Source organism: Pseudophryne corroboree, chromosome 4, assembly GCF_028390025.1.
Source record: "Pseudophryne corroboree isolate aPseCor3 chromosome 4, aPseCor3.hap2, whole genome shotgun sequence".
Lineage (NCBI taxonomy): Eukaryota > Metazoa > Chordata > Amphibia > Anura > Myobatrachidae > Pseudophryne > Pseudophryne corroboree.
Window position 1 is genome coordinate 724,102,387 of NC_086447.1, and position 16,601 is coordinate 724,118,987.

General features: G+C 46.0%; 1 pseudogene; it reads left to right on the forward strand.

The window, feature by feature from the left end:
- The first annotated feature begins 340 nt into the window (after nucleotides 1-340).
- Nucleotides 341-459, forward strand: LOC134912563 (5S ribosomal RNA; annotated as a pseudogene).
- The last annotated feature ends 16,142 nt before the right edge of the window (nucleotides 460-16,601 follow it).

Consider the following 16,601-nt stretch of genomic DNA (forward strand, 5'->3'; position numbering starts at 1 on the left):
TGCTCTATACCAGTGCAAAATCTGCTTTTTTGTTTCTGGGGTTACTCTTAATAATAATTACCAGTCACAAGTGTTTATAACTAATATCTTCATTTAACTGTATGCTTTATTACATTACTAACTGTTACCAGGATTACTTTTTCAAATAGAATATATAGGTATTGGTGATTTCTGCTTTCATCCTGTCCTTATTTATGTGGGCTTTCATCTACGATCCGGGGTGCACAATACCACAATACCATTCAGCCTAACGTAGAAAGCAGATCCACACCTTTTGCGACAAACTGTCACATCCTCTTATATAGGTGCACTCTCATTGGTGTCCAACCCACCTACCTTTTTCTACTATCAAACCACACTGCCAGTGCCCAATCTCGTCCGATCTTGGAAGCTAAACAGTGTTGGGCTGGGTCAGTACTTGAGGAGGAGACTCACAAGGAATACCCAGTGTTGCAGAATAAGGAATCATTTCTAATGATGTGCGTCATATGACACCAACAGCAGTATCACCACTAGCCTTTACTTTCCATTATCTTTATCCTGTAACTGCATACTATAATCAAATAAGACCGTTTGAGTCTTTCAAAACTATAAAACACCTGTGCATTTTTTGGTGACCGGCATGAACTGGTTAATGTCTCATGCATTATTTTTCTGACCTGTTCAGTACAAATATAATAATATACAATTGATCACATTGTGGTCTCATTAATACAGATTTTCTGTACTGGTCGGGCTGAAATGGGTGTAGGACTTTGAAGTGTCTACAACCTTTCTTATCACATTCCGTGAGACAGGATCAGAACATTTCCACATTTTTTCATTTATATTTTATCTCATCACTGACCTACTTTGGATCCTATGTCTTCAATGGGTAATCATATGAATTTTATATAAATTTCATTAAAAGTTATGTTTTAACATTATTTGTTCATGACCAATTGAAATCTATTGAAATTTATTTCAACTAACTAAGAGTGCGCCCACACAAGAGCCTTCTTTTTTCTCTCTTCTTTGACATATGCTCTACCTGGCTCTGGGCGCACCACCACACTGGACTAAGATTTAATGATTTACTATGCAAAAATCATAATTGTCCAAATTTTGGTCTCACTCAATTAGACTTTGACTCTTATGACCAGTGCCTGGTCGCCTCTCGTTCCTGAAAGGGTCACTGATGTAAAAATATTGAAATTAAGTTTCAACTTAACTTTCAGAAACTTGTAATTGAAGGTGTTTTGTGTGTATACAGTAATTTTCTGTTTTGCTGTTACATTATTGGAGCTACAGTTGTACTTATTGATTTTCTCTTTCTGAGTCTCAATCATGTGCCAGTGTATCTGAAACTCAACCGAATTCCAAAATCTGATAGAAGGATTCGGGATCAGTATGATTTAACCATGAATGGGATGCCGGCAGTCACTATACCGACACAGGCATCCCGTCCATCAGAATCCTGCAGGCGCCATTAAGGCCCCTAACCCTCCACTCCCCCCTACCCTAACCTTTCATTATGGGTGCCTAACCCTAACCCTCCCTGGTGGTGCCTAACCCTCCCCAGTGGTGCCTAACCCTAACCATCCCCGCTGCCTAAACCTAACCCTCCCCGCTTGATGCCTAACCCTAACCTCCCCCTCTATGTGCCTAACCCTAACCCTCCTGGCACTGCAGCCTAACCCTAACGCCCCTTCTCACGCCTAAACCTACCCCCCCCCCCCCCATGGCAGGACGGCAGTGCGTCCCGCTGTGAGGACAATCGGGATGCCGAATGTCAGTAACATGATGCCGGCATTCCGAGCGGCGTCGGTATCTTGACGCTGGCAATGCGTCCTACCTCGGGATCCCGACATCAGTATATTGACTGCCGGGATCCCATGATGTCGGTAAACTAACTGCTTCCCAAGGAATCAACCATCTCTAGCCCTAACCATGAACCCTGGATTTCACACAATCTGTTGGCAAACTGGGGTGTGCTGTCGTCCTATTACATGTCTCTCTACCCCTTACATTTTTTTTGAATAGAGTAATTTTTTATTCAACAGTATAAATAATGATACAGACATTTCAGTGTACACTAGGAAGCACATTCATTGTTACACGTTATACTGAGACATGGTTGTCTCCAAGAATATTCATATATAAAAGACATTTCCCTTATTGCTGTTCCTGTGTATACTTCCCGCAGAATACATAGTGTCTGAGGTCTGTAACCAAATTATGATTCTCATACTTAACAATTTGGATATTTACTCCCCAAACCTTTATTGTAATTACCCCGTCTAGCAGGCCGAGTGTAGCCCAAAACCCCTCTACCCCAAAACAAACCCCCTGAAACAAACTCAAACCTAGTCAACCCATGGTGTGTATGGTGCGGTGCGACAGCTAAATAGTGAACAACCTACTTTTAAGGAGAGATATAGGTCCGGCCCGGCGCCCCCGGGCCCAAATGATCTACCGTGGCGGCAGTCGGCGCCCTCTAAATCTGAAGGGCGAGGGATGAGTACGTGGAATTAATCCAAGGGGACCATATCTTCTCGTACTTGGCAAGGGCATTATATTTCATATATACATATCGTTCTTTTAAGAGGGTATCGTTTACTAAACCCATGAAGGCAGGCATCGTGGGAGGCCGCGGGGCCATCCACGCCCGCGCAATACACACCTTAGCAAGAGCGCACATACTACGGGCATACATGCCCCCCCAGCGGGACCTAGAATCGGGACCACCCACCCCCAAAATACAGAATCTCGGAGTCAGCAAGCCTCTCGGTATCCCCGTATGTTCCAGAATCGACCCGACCCCTGCCCAGAACGTCTGCAGCAATGGGCATTCCCATGCAAGATGCCAGAATGTGCCTCCGGCAGCCCCGCACTTAGGACAAACATCAACGCTATCAGTCCTAAATTTGGCCAGCCTGCTTGGCGTCATGTATGATCTATGCAGAATGAAGAGCTGTATCTGTTGAAACCGCAGCGATTTGGTGACCTGGCTCGGGTTACACAGAGCGTCCTCCCAGTCCTCCCCGTCTATGGGACCCAGATCGCACTCCCAGCTCTCCCGAAGATTCGAGAGCGGGTCTGCATGTAGTGTTTGAGTAAGGTACGAGTAGGTGAAGGAGATCACCTTGACTCGACCCAGTGAGAGTAGAAATGTTTTAATGGGGAAGGGGAAGAGCGCCGGGGGGGAATCTCCGAATTGTGCCTGCAAGGCGTGCCTGAGCTGTAAGAATCTGTAAAAGTGAGAGTTCGGGAGTCCAAACTCCTCCTTTAACTGCTGAAATGATTTCAATGCGCCATCGTTATATAGTTGAGACATTGAATTTATCGAGTACGGAGCCCACACCTCCCCGCCCTCAAGGGACCCCAGCTAACTGAGCAATGTGGAGTGCCACAGAGGGGTATCCGGGTCCATACCCACATACCCAAGCAGGCTCCTCAAAGCTAGCCATATCTTCATAGCCTGAAAAACAATAGGGGGTGAGAATCTAGAAGGCTTTCCCCCAACCAGGACCTGCGCCGGGGAAAGATCTGGGTAATAGCACCTAAGGAACGCCCAGCCCAGTCCAGCCTCCTCCCCTCCCCGAAGCCAAATACCGATATGTGATAATTGAGCGGCGTAGTAATACAATTGGAAGTGGGGCAAGGCCAAGCCGCCGTCCCTTTTTTGTCTGGTAAGAGTGGATAGTTTTATTCTAGATCTTTTATTGGCCCATATCAAGGACGTTATGACACCGTTTAATTTCCTGAAGAAGGCTGGAAAGATGTATACGGGGGACTGCAAGAGAACATACAGTAGTTTAGGCAGAACTACCATTTTGATGAGGCCGACCCTACCCGTCACTGTCAGCTGGAGCTTGCACCAAGCTCTCGACTTGCGCACAAATGTCTGTACCAGAGGATCAAGGTTTAAGGGCACAAAGTCTGATGGGTCGTTGGTTACTAGGATCCCGAGGTACTTAAACTGGGCTGTCCAACGCAGTGGTAGGGATATTTTCGGGACCTGGGGGGGGGAGCCTATAACGGGCATAATAAATGATTTGGACCAGTTTATGCGGAGACCTGAAAACCCACCAAAGATCTCTATGACCCGCAACACATTGGGCATATCCACCGCGTAGTCTCGGAGGAATAACAACAAGTCGTCCGCATAAAGGGCTATTTTGTCAGTGCATGAACCCGTATCAATTCCCCCAATGTCCGGGTGCGACCTAATCAAACAGGCCAGGGGCTCGATGGCTATGGCAAACAGGGCGGGAGAGAGGGGGCAACCCTGTCGGGTGCCCCGTGTCAAAGGGAAGGAGGAGGAGATGTAGCCGTTCACCAAGACCCTGGCGCGTGGATCCTGGTATAACAATTTGATCCATTGTATAAAGTTAGGGCCAAAGCCCATGATCCTCATGACTCCCCACAGGTATGGCCACTCAACGCTGTCGAATGCCTTGGCCGCATCCAGAGAGACCACAGCCGCGTCCGAGGGGAAGTCATGAGGAGCTTGCAAAATAGTGTACAGCCTGCGCAAATTGATAGATGTGGATTTCCCAGGCATGAAGCCGGTTTGATCCGGATGGATTATGGATTCAATGACTAGGTTGAGCCGGACAGCGAGAATTTTCGCCAGGATCTTGGCATCGGTGGGAATGAGGGAAATCGGCCTGTAAGACACCAAAAGTTTAGGGTCCTTACCAGGTTTTGGGAGCATTATAAGAATAGCCTCGGACATTGAGGGAGGAAGGCAGTTAGCGGCAAGCATATCAACATATGTAGCAAGCAGCTGAGGACCAAAGAATTTAATGTATTGTTTATACAGTTCCGTGGGAATACCGACACTACCCGGGGATTTACCATTAGGTGACATCTACACCCCCGACATCACCTCCTCCAGGGTCAGAGGCGCGTCCAAAGCGTCCCTAGCCTCAGGGGAAAGTTTAGAAAGGGGTATATTTGTCAGGTACAAGTCTAAATCCTCCATGGAGCATGTCAGCTGACTATCATAGACCTCCTTAAAGTAAAGGAGGAACATCTGTGCAATGTCTGGGGTGTTATCTACCGTGGTTCCGTCGGGGCCAAGCAGCTGCGCTACCGTGGTCCCAGGTCAGTCGTAGTGCACTAAATGGACCAGCAAGCTACCTGGTCTGTCCGCCTGCATGTATATATTAGTGGCCCTAAACAAAAGGGAGCGTGCATTTTTGTCTGAAAGATGAGCCAGCCAGGCCTCCTGAGCCATCAGCCAGCGGGCCTTCAGCGCGGGGGTACCCTCAGTCAGGTATTGTGTCTCCAAGTCCCTACACTCAGTCTCAAGCTGTCTTTCCGTCGCCCTACGAGCTACCTTGCAGGCAGCAATTTTACCAGTTAAAGTACCACGCAAGTACGCCTTGAATGCATCCCAAACTACTGGGATCGGGGCCGTGCCCATATTATCCGCAAAAAATCCCTCCCACGTGGGCGCTAAATCCGGGCAATCGCCCAGCTGGGCCAACCAAGATGGGTGCAACCTCCAATATGACTGTCCCCTCTGACAGTCCCCATCCAAGGACAGCACTAGGGGCGAATGGTCGGACACCCCCCGTGCCTCGTAATGAACATCCGCCACGCCCGGCAGAAGCTCAGGCGAGACCAGGGCCAGGTCGATTCTGGAAAAGGAGCCATGTGTACCAGAAAAGCAGGAGTATTGCCTAAGCGTAGGATACCGAGCCCTCCAGACATCTACCCACTGCATACTATCCAGGAAATCTGCAAATTTAGATCTAGGTGAAATCGAGTCACCCCACGCCTCTTGATCCCGAGGAGATTTCCATCTGTCCAAGGAGGCATCCAACACATTGTTGAAGTCTCCCAGGCAGATGACAGGGGTGTGGGGGGAGGAAGCAACAAATGAGGCGGCCTTCTGCAGGACATCATATGAAAACGGCAGGGGGAACATATACAGACAACAGGAAAAAGTTACGTGAATACAGTTTACATTCTAGGAACACGTATCTACCATATGGATCTGTATTTACCCTGATCATCTCGAACTGTACCGTCCTCTTTATCATTACCGACACCCCTCGGGAATAAGAGGAGTGTGAGGAATGGTACGCCCATCCCACCCAAGGCCTGCGGAGTGACAACAGCCTATTCCCTTCCAAATGTGTTTCGCTTAGACAAACGATATCCGGGCCATATTTCTTGATCATTTGAAATACTAAGGATCTCTTAACTTTGTTGTTGATGCCCCGGACGTTCCACGCCAAGATTTTTAAGGGAGGCATGTCGGCCAAGGTATCAACAGGGGCACAGCGCTCCTAAACACCAGAAGGCAGAGAGGAAATACCATCATCAATGCCCTCCGGGCAACCGCCCGCCCACCCGGCGTTCCGTTCACGCAGTCACATCTTCCGCAGGCCCCGGACCCCGAGCCGTACCCCATAAAACAGTGCAACCCCACCGCACCCTCTGATTGACAATTATGTAGACTTCTTGAAATCAAAACACATAACAGAAAAACTGCTGAGAGGCCAACAGCGGCCCTCAAACACCCCCCCACCCCGTATACCTCCCCGAACTGTGGCATACCCATATCCCTAATGATAAAGCTAAATATTTATCTTATTTAAAACCCTTTAAGAGGCCTAAGAACACTGTACGCTATTCACGTATGGAGTACCGTAAGGGTACGCACGTTGCGTAACAATCGCTTAGCCGTAGTCGAGACGCTCAAGCGTCACGTTCGCTCACGGCCAAGAGATCACAGGCAGGCACGCTATTGGCTGCCGACTAACGTAATGATTCGCTATAGCGTAGCGGACGCTCGGGACCACGAGGAGATCACCAGCGGCGCTGACGCTCACAATGTTAAACCTTTATATCTAAACCATAAACAATGTATTATGCAGCAAAACCTTAGTGTAATGATAGAGTGTAGATGCAACCTTGTGTAGCCTGATTATCTTAAAAGCTGTTCGAGCGTCACCGACGCTCTGAAAATACTTAACACTATAAGAAATATACCGATACCGTGCTTAGGGTCTAACGCCTTATATGAATGTTATTACTTGCAAAAAGAATAATACAATACAAGTCACACACTACAATATAACATAGACTAACTAACCAGATAACTACACAGGAAATACAATATAATACAATTACGTTTGCAGGAAAATTAAGAGAGAAAGGGGAGAAGAGAGAGAGAGATGGCCCACAATAACAAGAAATACAATATGATTGCGGAGAAAAACTTACGCACAAAGGGGAACGATCGCATGCGCCTCTGGACATCCAGCTCCCGATTATCAGCAATGAGAACCGTTGAAGAGTGAGAGCTGGATGTGATCGGCTTGTCTATTTATGCCCCACACACAATACAATTCAATGGTCCCTACAATCTCATTGTTCATTGGACACAGGAATTCCTCCTCGCATTATAACAAAAGGTCATAGGTTGATTCATACAGGTGGGCTGTGACAATTTCCAACTGCTCAGGTGGGTGGGAAACTAGGTTTCCCGCCGCATGGATAAGTAAGTGCAAATAATAGTAAATGGACATAAACTTTTTATGTCCATAACTATTCGCACGAGCGATTAATTCGCTTCAAACCAACACCGGAATATTGCTAATTAAATACTCTTCCGATGGATACTAAACACCACTGTATTACTCCTGTCTGACCCTTCGTCGCCCGCTAGACGCATACAATCTCTACCGTAAATGCGCATACCGTGCGCCTGCGGGTGCCCGCAACAGCGAGTATGCGCACGCATGGGAGAGCGCACGCATGCGCAGCAGGGACACATATGAGGTGCAAATATGGCAGTGTGCATCGTGATATTTTTCTGACTTTGACAGTCCACCCTTTGGCAGTCAACAATAACTGCCACTTCCTAAAACATTTCAAAACGAGAAAAATATATGTCAGGGGTTAATACATTTCCATGGTTGGGTAAGGGAGGAGAGAGGAGAAGGTGTGAAGAGGGTATGACCTAGTGAGATAGCAGAAGCATGTGTGTATGAATCCGTGTTTGGGGGTCATGTATCATCGTGCCGTACGTGTTTTAAATCAAGCTTCGAGGTATTGCGAAGTATACATTTGAATTCCTTCTTATCCCGTGGTACGGGTCTGTGGATGGGCTGTCAAACTTTACCGAGCTCTTTTCGGATTTTGGTTGCAACAAAATGGGGAGCACATTTTAGTTGATGATACATGAATGGGGGAATATGTGATTGCTGATATCTGTGCCTGTATTCCCTATCGACTATGTGTGTAATTACCTGAAGGTTGTAGAGATGAAGAAAAGACATAATTACGGTAAATGCAGTGGTATTCTATGTCAGGTTAATGAACATTTGTCGGTTGAAGTCTTGTTCGGTGTCTGTTGAATGGTGTCTTCTTTGTGCTTTTGCCAAAAGGCGTGTGGGCAAAAAGCTTTGTCAATGTCCATAGGCTTACAAAAGTGTTGGGCTAGCGTAATTTTTAAAATTTCTAGGGAAACTGGGGGTCTATGGCATAGTTCATCAAATATCTGTGTATAAGGTTGTCAAAACTTCTTCTTTTTAATCCATCAGTTGTCTGTATACAGGATCATCAAATTCCTCGTCAAAAGTGGGTCTTTTTACCTTGGAAAAACCAGAAAAACAGGTGAAAGAAACGGACCGTAGAAATCGCATTTTCATCACATCATTGTTTCTACATTTGGGTCATAAATCAAATCCATTGGAATTACAATTTCCTCACTCCTTAAACTCATCACCCTGGTACTTCGTTTGCACTTCATTAAAGCCTGACCGCATCTAAATATCAAGCCAATGGATATGACAACACCTAAGATACATAGAAGAAATTTCCCAACATCCATTATGACTCCTTGAGCCCATTCTCCTAAACCAGAGAACCAATTTCGCGGGTTCAACCATGACACCCAACCAGTCAGCTCATTACCTACAGCAGCAAGAGTGAGATTGTGTCTCCTGCGAAATTCCCACTTCAATTGGAGAATATCGTCCATCTTTTGGTCTATGACCTCGACCGGGTCCTCGGTACTATTCGTTATATATGTGCAGCATTTCACGCCGTATTGTGTTGCCAGTGTGACACAATATCCACCTGTTACTGCTGTGAGATAATTGAGAACCATTCTATGCTGAACTAGTTCTGTTTTATAAGCTTGAAGTTCTCTTCCAGTATACCTAAACGTGTCATCATACATTTCTGTGATATTGTCTAACAAATTTGCAAGCGCAGATATGTATTTATAATTCAACACTCCTCTGGCGGTGCGAGTGATGTCTAACGCGATTAGAAACTGAATCCAGTGGATTCATGGATCATGTCAGAGGCCGAATGCTCTGTTCTTTCTATCAGGTGCCGTTTAACTACGTGCTCGTAGTGGGTGTGAGTATAAGGAGCTTGGGCAACACGGTGAATATCTTTCATTTTGGCATGTGATACAGTCATTACTTCAGGCAGTACTTTTCCAATATAACACAATCCTTCAGAGTTTGGGGCAAGCCACTTATACGCCTTCCTCCCGCATATGAAATATGCATCATCGGGGAGAACATATGGGATGGAGTAGGACATAACCATATTACACATCTTCCATGTGAAATCTCCTAACCCTAATTCTCCCATCTGTCTAGTACACGTATCAGCTTGTACTATATGTGCACAGTATCCTGGTGATACCTCTCCAACTCTCGTAATCCTACTTCCTAGGGTATACCTATATCGGAAAGATTTTTCTCTACTGGCTATGTGGCGTATAAGTTCTGTATCTGTCGGCATTCTATCTGCTCTATCTGAAAAGGTCATGGTTTGGTTACTCCATGACACTTCCCAATTTCCCGGCTTTCGGGGATTGGAGATGTTAAAACATATTAGGGACCTATCCACATGATATTGGTGGAACTTCAAACTAGGAGGACTGGAGATATTAAACCTCCTGTCCACCGGTCTCCCACCCTTTAGCTCAAGTACCTCCCCTATCGTTAAAGGAAATGGTACTAGTCCTGATTTGCTATGACCTTGAGGTACTTGAGAGCATACCCAACAATCTGTCTGATTTAACACACTACCCACTAAGGAGTGATAGTCACTCAAGGGGTGCCGGTCCATGTGGATATTAAAACTGGATTGGCATTTCTTGATGCACCCATCCTCAACCACATTGTCACAGAGCCTACAGATACAGTTTTCTTCAGCTAACAATCCTTCACAATTCCTTCTATGGTCTATGTTATCGGATCGTTTTCTGATACTCGCCTTTGCTTGTTGATTATGTTGTTCTCGGAAAACTACGCCTCCATCTCTGTCATCAGAACCCATTCCAGAACCTCTCTCGACCTCCATGGTACTCTCGCCGGAACAGACTGCTCTGGTCAACATCATGGTCAACAGGAAAATCCGGATCACAGTCTCTTGGGGCAAGTCCATCTTATAGGAGGAAACGAAGAAGAATGAGAAGGGGGAGAAAATGATTTGAGGGAGAGGGGATGGGAAGTGGAGAAAAACAATAAAAGGGAACAGGGAATCGACAACTGCTTTTGATCTTGTGATTTTCAATGCTCAGGTGCCGCCTCAGTCCTCCTGGAACAGACACTCCAGTGATACAACTTCCTCTACCGTCTGTTCCTTATCACGGGACCTCTCTGAATCAGCAACCTTCTTACAATGGGACGAATGAACCCAAGTCTCTCTCTCGGCAACCTTCAATGCTGTAGTGCTAGTCAATAAGACTTGGTATGGTCCTTCCCATCTGTCAATAAGGCAACCTGAGCGTAGAAAATTCCGTATCATTACATAATCCCCAGGTTCAATGTCATGACAATTACTATCTGGAAAATCAGGAATCACCAACTTCAAATTATCATTTTGATTCCTTAGCTGTTTACTCATGTTAATCAAGTATTTTACAGTCACTTCATTGTTACACTTCAAATCATCCTGAGGGTTAATCATAACATGCGGTTGTCGACCAAACAAGATTTCAAAGGGAGACAGATTAAGAGGGGACCTGGGAGTGGTTCTGATGCTGTACAGTACAATGGGTAAAGCTTCTGGCCATGTCAATCCTGTCTCTGCCATAACTTTGCTCAGTTTATTTTTAATAGTGCTGTTCACTCTTTCCACCTTCGCACTCGCCTGTGGACGGTATGGAGTGTGCAGCTTGCTATCAATTCCCATCAACTTACACATTCCTTGAAAGACATCACCTGTAAAATGGGTACCCCTATCACTTTCGATAATTCTAGGGATACCATATCTACATACAAATTCCTGCACAATTTTCTTAGCAGTAAACATAGCGGTATTTGTGGCCGCAGGAAATGCTTCGACCCAATTTGAAAAAACATCTATACAAACAAGTACATATTTCAAATTTCGACAAGGGGGTAATTGAATGAAGTCAATCTGTATTACCTGGAAAGGGTCGCCTGCAGGTGGGATATGAGATGGTTCTGTTGGTATTGCCTTTCCGATATTCTTTCTCAAGCATGTAAGGCATGACATTGCTCTCTTACTTGCATGAGATGAAAATCCTGGGGCGCACCAATATGCTCTTACCAACTTGCACATTCCTTCCTTGCCCAGATGAGTCAGCCCGTGAGCTGCCTCAGCTAAACATGGAAGATATGCTCTGGGGGCCACCGGTTTACCATGTCCATCCGTCCAGAGTCCTGAGGACTCCTGGCCATATCCCTTTGCCTTCCAGACTGCCTTTTCCTGTGTGGAACACAAATTTTGCATTTCACACAACTTCTGTGTGTTGATGGTATTAAATACCATCCTTTGTGTGGTGTCTGTCTGTCTGGGGGTACCAGCTGCTAACTTAGCTGCTTCGTCTGCTCGGCTGTTACCAAGTGATACTGGATCTTGACTATATGTGTGTGCTTTACACTTGATAACAGCCACTCTGTCGGGTTCCTGTATCGCTGTTAGAAGCCTTTTAATGTGAGCTGCATGCGCTACCGGTGTACCAGCTGCCGTCATGAAATTTCTGAGGCGCCATAGGGCTCCGAAATCATGGACTACCCCGAATGCGTATCTAGAGTCGGTGTAGATATTGGCTGATTTGCCCTTAGCCAATTCACATGCTCTGGTTAGGGCGACCAGTTCAGCAACCTGGGCTGAGTGAGGAGGGCCTAGCGGTTCTGCTTCTATGGTGCCTTGGTCATCTACGACTGCGTATCCAGTACACAAGTCTCCCGAGTCTGACTGTCTGTGACAACTACCGTCCGTGTAGAAAGTTAGATCTACATCTTCCAGTGGGTTGTCACTGATGTCAGGCCTTGCGGTAAAATTTTGGGTCAAATATTCCATACAATCATGTGTGTCCTCCTTTGTATTAAATCCTCCTTCCCCACCACTCTCATCCTCCACCCTTTGTGCCTGTCCAGGCACACCTGGGAGATATGTTGCAGGATTTAATGCACTGCATCTCCTTATGGTGATGTTTACGGGGGCCATTAGTGCCAATTCCCATCTTGTAAACCGCGCTGATGAGACGTGCCTGGTTTGGGCAGAATTTAGCAAGGCTGACACTGCATGTGGTGTATGAATTGTGAGGTTGTGACCTAGCACTACATCTTCGCTTTTCGTTACTAGTAATGCTATCGCAGCAACGCTTCGCAGGCATGTGGGGAGGGATCGCGCTACCGTATCTAGCTGAGCGCTGTAGTATGCTACCGGCCTGCTGGCATCACCGTGCTTTTGGGTTAAAATGCCTGCCGCGCAACCAGCGCTTTCTGTTCCGTACAGCTCAAAGGGTTTCCCATAGTCTGGCATACCTAATGCTGGTGCCTGCGTTAGGCACTGTTTAAGGTTCTCAAATGCCATCTCGGACTCGTCTGTATGCGAAATCCGATCAGGTTTGTTTGAGGAGACCATCTCCTGCAAAGGTAACGCTAGAATGGAAAATCCTGGGATCCAGTTATGGCAATACCCACACATTCTTAAAAATGTTCTGATCTGTTGCTGGGTTTGTGGCAGAGTCATGTCTCTAATTGCTTGAATTCTATCAGCGGTCAGGTGTCTCAGTCCTTGTGTTAGACAGTGTCCCAAATATTTTACTTTAGTTTGGCATAATTGCAACTTGTCTTTGGAAACCTTGTGTCCTGTGTCTGAAAGATGAAACAGGAGCTGTTTCGTATCCTTCAGGGATGCTTCCACTGAATCAGAACACAGTAGTAGATCATCCACGTACTGTATTAATACTGATCCACTCTCTGGTTGGAAAGACTGTAAACAATCATGCAAAGCCTGGGAAAATATACTTGGACTGTCTATGAAACCTTGTGGTAATCGAGTCCATGTGTATTGGACTCCTCTGTATGTGAATGCAAACAAGTATTGGCTGTCAGGGTGCAGAGGTACCGAAAAGAAAGCGGAGCAGAGGTCAATAACAGTGAAAAATTTCGCAGTGGGAGGGATTTGCATAAGGATGACAGCTGGATTTGGCACTACGGGGAACTGACTCTCAACTATTTTGTTAATCCCCCTTAGATCCTGCACTAGCCTGTAACCCCTCCCCCCACTCTTTTTAACAGGGAAGATGGGACTATTGGCAGTGCTGGACGTTCTTACCAGAATGCCCTGTTGTAGCAAGCGCTCTATTACGGGATACACTCCTAACTCCACCTCTGGCTTCAGAGGGTACTGTGGGATTTTTGGAGCTATCCTACCATCTTTTACTTGTACAACTACCGGAGCTACGTTCGCCATTAATCCAGTGTCCTGTCCATCTTTAGTCCAAAGTGACTCTGGTATCTGGGATGTCATTTCTTCTACTTGGGATGGAGTCCTACTTGTCATAATGGTATGTGACATTAATTTTGATGGGGAGTCTAACATGTCTCGCACTTCCTGAGCGTGATTCTCAGGTATGTCCAAGAATACACCTTCAGGAGTACAATAAATGACGCACCCCATTTTACACAATAAGTCTCTTCCCAGGAGATTAGTCGGTGCCGATGCAGCCAGCAAAAAGGAATGCTTGGTATGTAAAGGCCCTATTGTAATCTCGGCTGGTTTGCTAACAGGGTAGTGCTGGACTACTCCCGTTACTCCTATGGCTGGAATTGTCTTACCAGTGGTTCTCATGCCCACTGTCGAATTTATCACTGATTTGGCCGCCCCCGTATCTACAAGAAAGTTTAATGTTTTACCAGCTACATTTATTGCAATCTCGGGTTCACTTCCAAGATTTGCAATCAATTTTACTGGCTGGAGATTACAGGTATGGCCACACCCCTATTGGGTATGGTGACCTCCCTGAATCCCGCTGGCAGCAACTACTTGTGAGGGAGTTAGCTGGGAACTACCAGAGGCGTGCCAGTCTCTGTTCGGGGGGTATCTTTTTGTTTCCCCTGTATGTGGCTCATAACTCCGTCTCTGCGGACCTTGATCCCAATGTCGTGTGTCGTGTCGTTGTCTAGGGGGTTGGTATGGTCTTTGCGAATTTTTCGCTCTACAGTCTCGTGCTATGTGTCCCTGTTTATGACAAAAATAACATGTTACCACATTTGACTTACCCACAGGGTTTGGTGATATAAACACAGGCTGTTTTGTGGTCAGGGCCTGTATACTTACTGACATTAACTTATCACCTTGTGACTCCCTGTGTCTGGTGATATTCCGGTCGTGATCAATAGCAGCCTCTCTCAAAGTAGCCACCGACAGACCTCGCCAACATGGTTGTGTGGTCTGTACCCTGGTCTTTAATGCCTCTTTTAAACCATCCATTAGCACAGATACTGCTACTTCTTGATGGTTTGCATTGGTCCTAATGTCCTCTATGCCAGTGTACTTTGCCATTTCTAATAATGCCCGGTGAAAATAATCAGCAGCTGTTTCTGACTCTTTTTGTTTAATGGAAAAAATTCTATTCCATTTGGCTACAGCTGGGAAATACTCCTTTAACTGTAAATTTATTCTTTTTACATTGTCTTTGTTGTACACATCTGTAAGAGGTACATCCTGATCCAGTCCACAGTCAGCTAAAAATTGAGCTGCGTCGACATTGGAGGGTAAACAAGCCCTCAGCAATATCTGCCAATCTTTGTTATTGGGCTCTAAAGTGTTTCCTAGGTCTCTGATGTATTTTTGGCTAGCAACTAAGTCTTTTCTAGGATCAGGGAATTCAGACATTATGGTTCTTAATTCCATTCGGGAAAACGGGCTGTACATGGCAATGTTCCTGATAGGAGTGACTCCTGTAGTGTCCGTTTTCCCATTTGGAACTGCTATTACCCTCACGGGAGCAAGTTTAACAACATCATTCTGTGTAGATTCTACAGTCTGTGGTGAAATGGTTTCAGCATAGTGTATGGTGCCGTACTTACCCGTTGATACGACCTCACCTGTCCCTCCGCTAGGGGGCTTTGTTACTAATCTTATGGGTTGGGCCGTGCCTACTGTCGTTTCTGATATCGTGGCTGCTAGAGAGAGAGCCGATATTGTTGCCGATTCGTCCTCTTGATCACACTCCTGGGGAAAGTTCAAAACAGGGTACAACTTGCACGGGTTAATACTTGCATGGGTTAACTTATTAACATTATCCTTAACATTTATACAGTTGCTAAGTGCCTGTTTGTTACCCCCTGATGCGTCATTCTCCGCAACCAATTTCTCTCCTGATATGTATGGTGGCGGTGGGGCCGTGGCTATCAGTTTCCTGATAGGGCCAGATCCCGCCGCCTGAGCCAATCCTCTCTGTATTTCACCCTCCTGTTGCCATAACTGCAAATAATCATAATGTTTGATTCGTCTCTTTGCTGATTTAATGAGACATATCCTTCTCCTTAAATTTTGCAACACTTCTGGGCTGAAGCTGCCTACTCTTGGGAATTTCTCCCCGTCATGTACAGTCATTTTCTCCCATTCATCACATAAAATTTCTGTGTGTCTTCCGTATTTTTCACACATTACATACCTTGCCGACCCGACTGGTCGGTTTACAGAATCAACCCGAACCGAGGTTGATCGCCCCCTTCCTGAACAACTGGCCCCCATAATTTGCAGGTGTTGCTTGCTCTACCTCTGACCTTTATATTAGGGTCTTCAGCGAACCCTTACAAAAAACCAAAATATTCAAAGATAGGTTGACGGTGAAGTTTACCGAGCACCTCACTCACTCGCCCACGCCGACCAATATGCCCACACACTGATATAGTGCTGGCGTACTCGACCCAGGGCCCCTATTAACCTTCGTTTACTGGAACATGTGAGTGTGATCCGAAGAGCATTAACCCTTTCCAGTAAAGGTGGGGTTGTCGGATAATTCCTGAGTGACCAGCGAACTTCCCTTTTTGAAAAAATAAAAAATTACACAAATCACGTTAGAATGTACAAATAGCGTTTATGACCGGGTTCGTACACAAATGGTACTGGTCAGGTTACTAACTAATGCACACAATTACGTGCGGTACAATCGTTCAGTACATAAGCAACTAATCTTATGTACGGAGCGACCAGTGGAATCGACATTCAGCAGCTGCGAATTCCTTCAGCCTGAGCTTTATGGCCTATATGGGTGTTGCACCAACCCTTCTTGGTGTTGTGCCTTGTCTCTATAGCGGACTTCTTTGTACCTAGACCTCCTGGTCTGTTATATGACCTCCTGG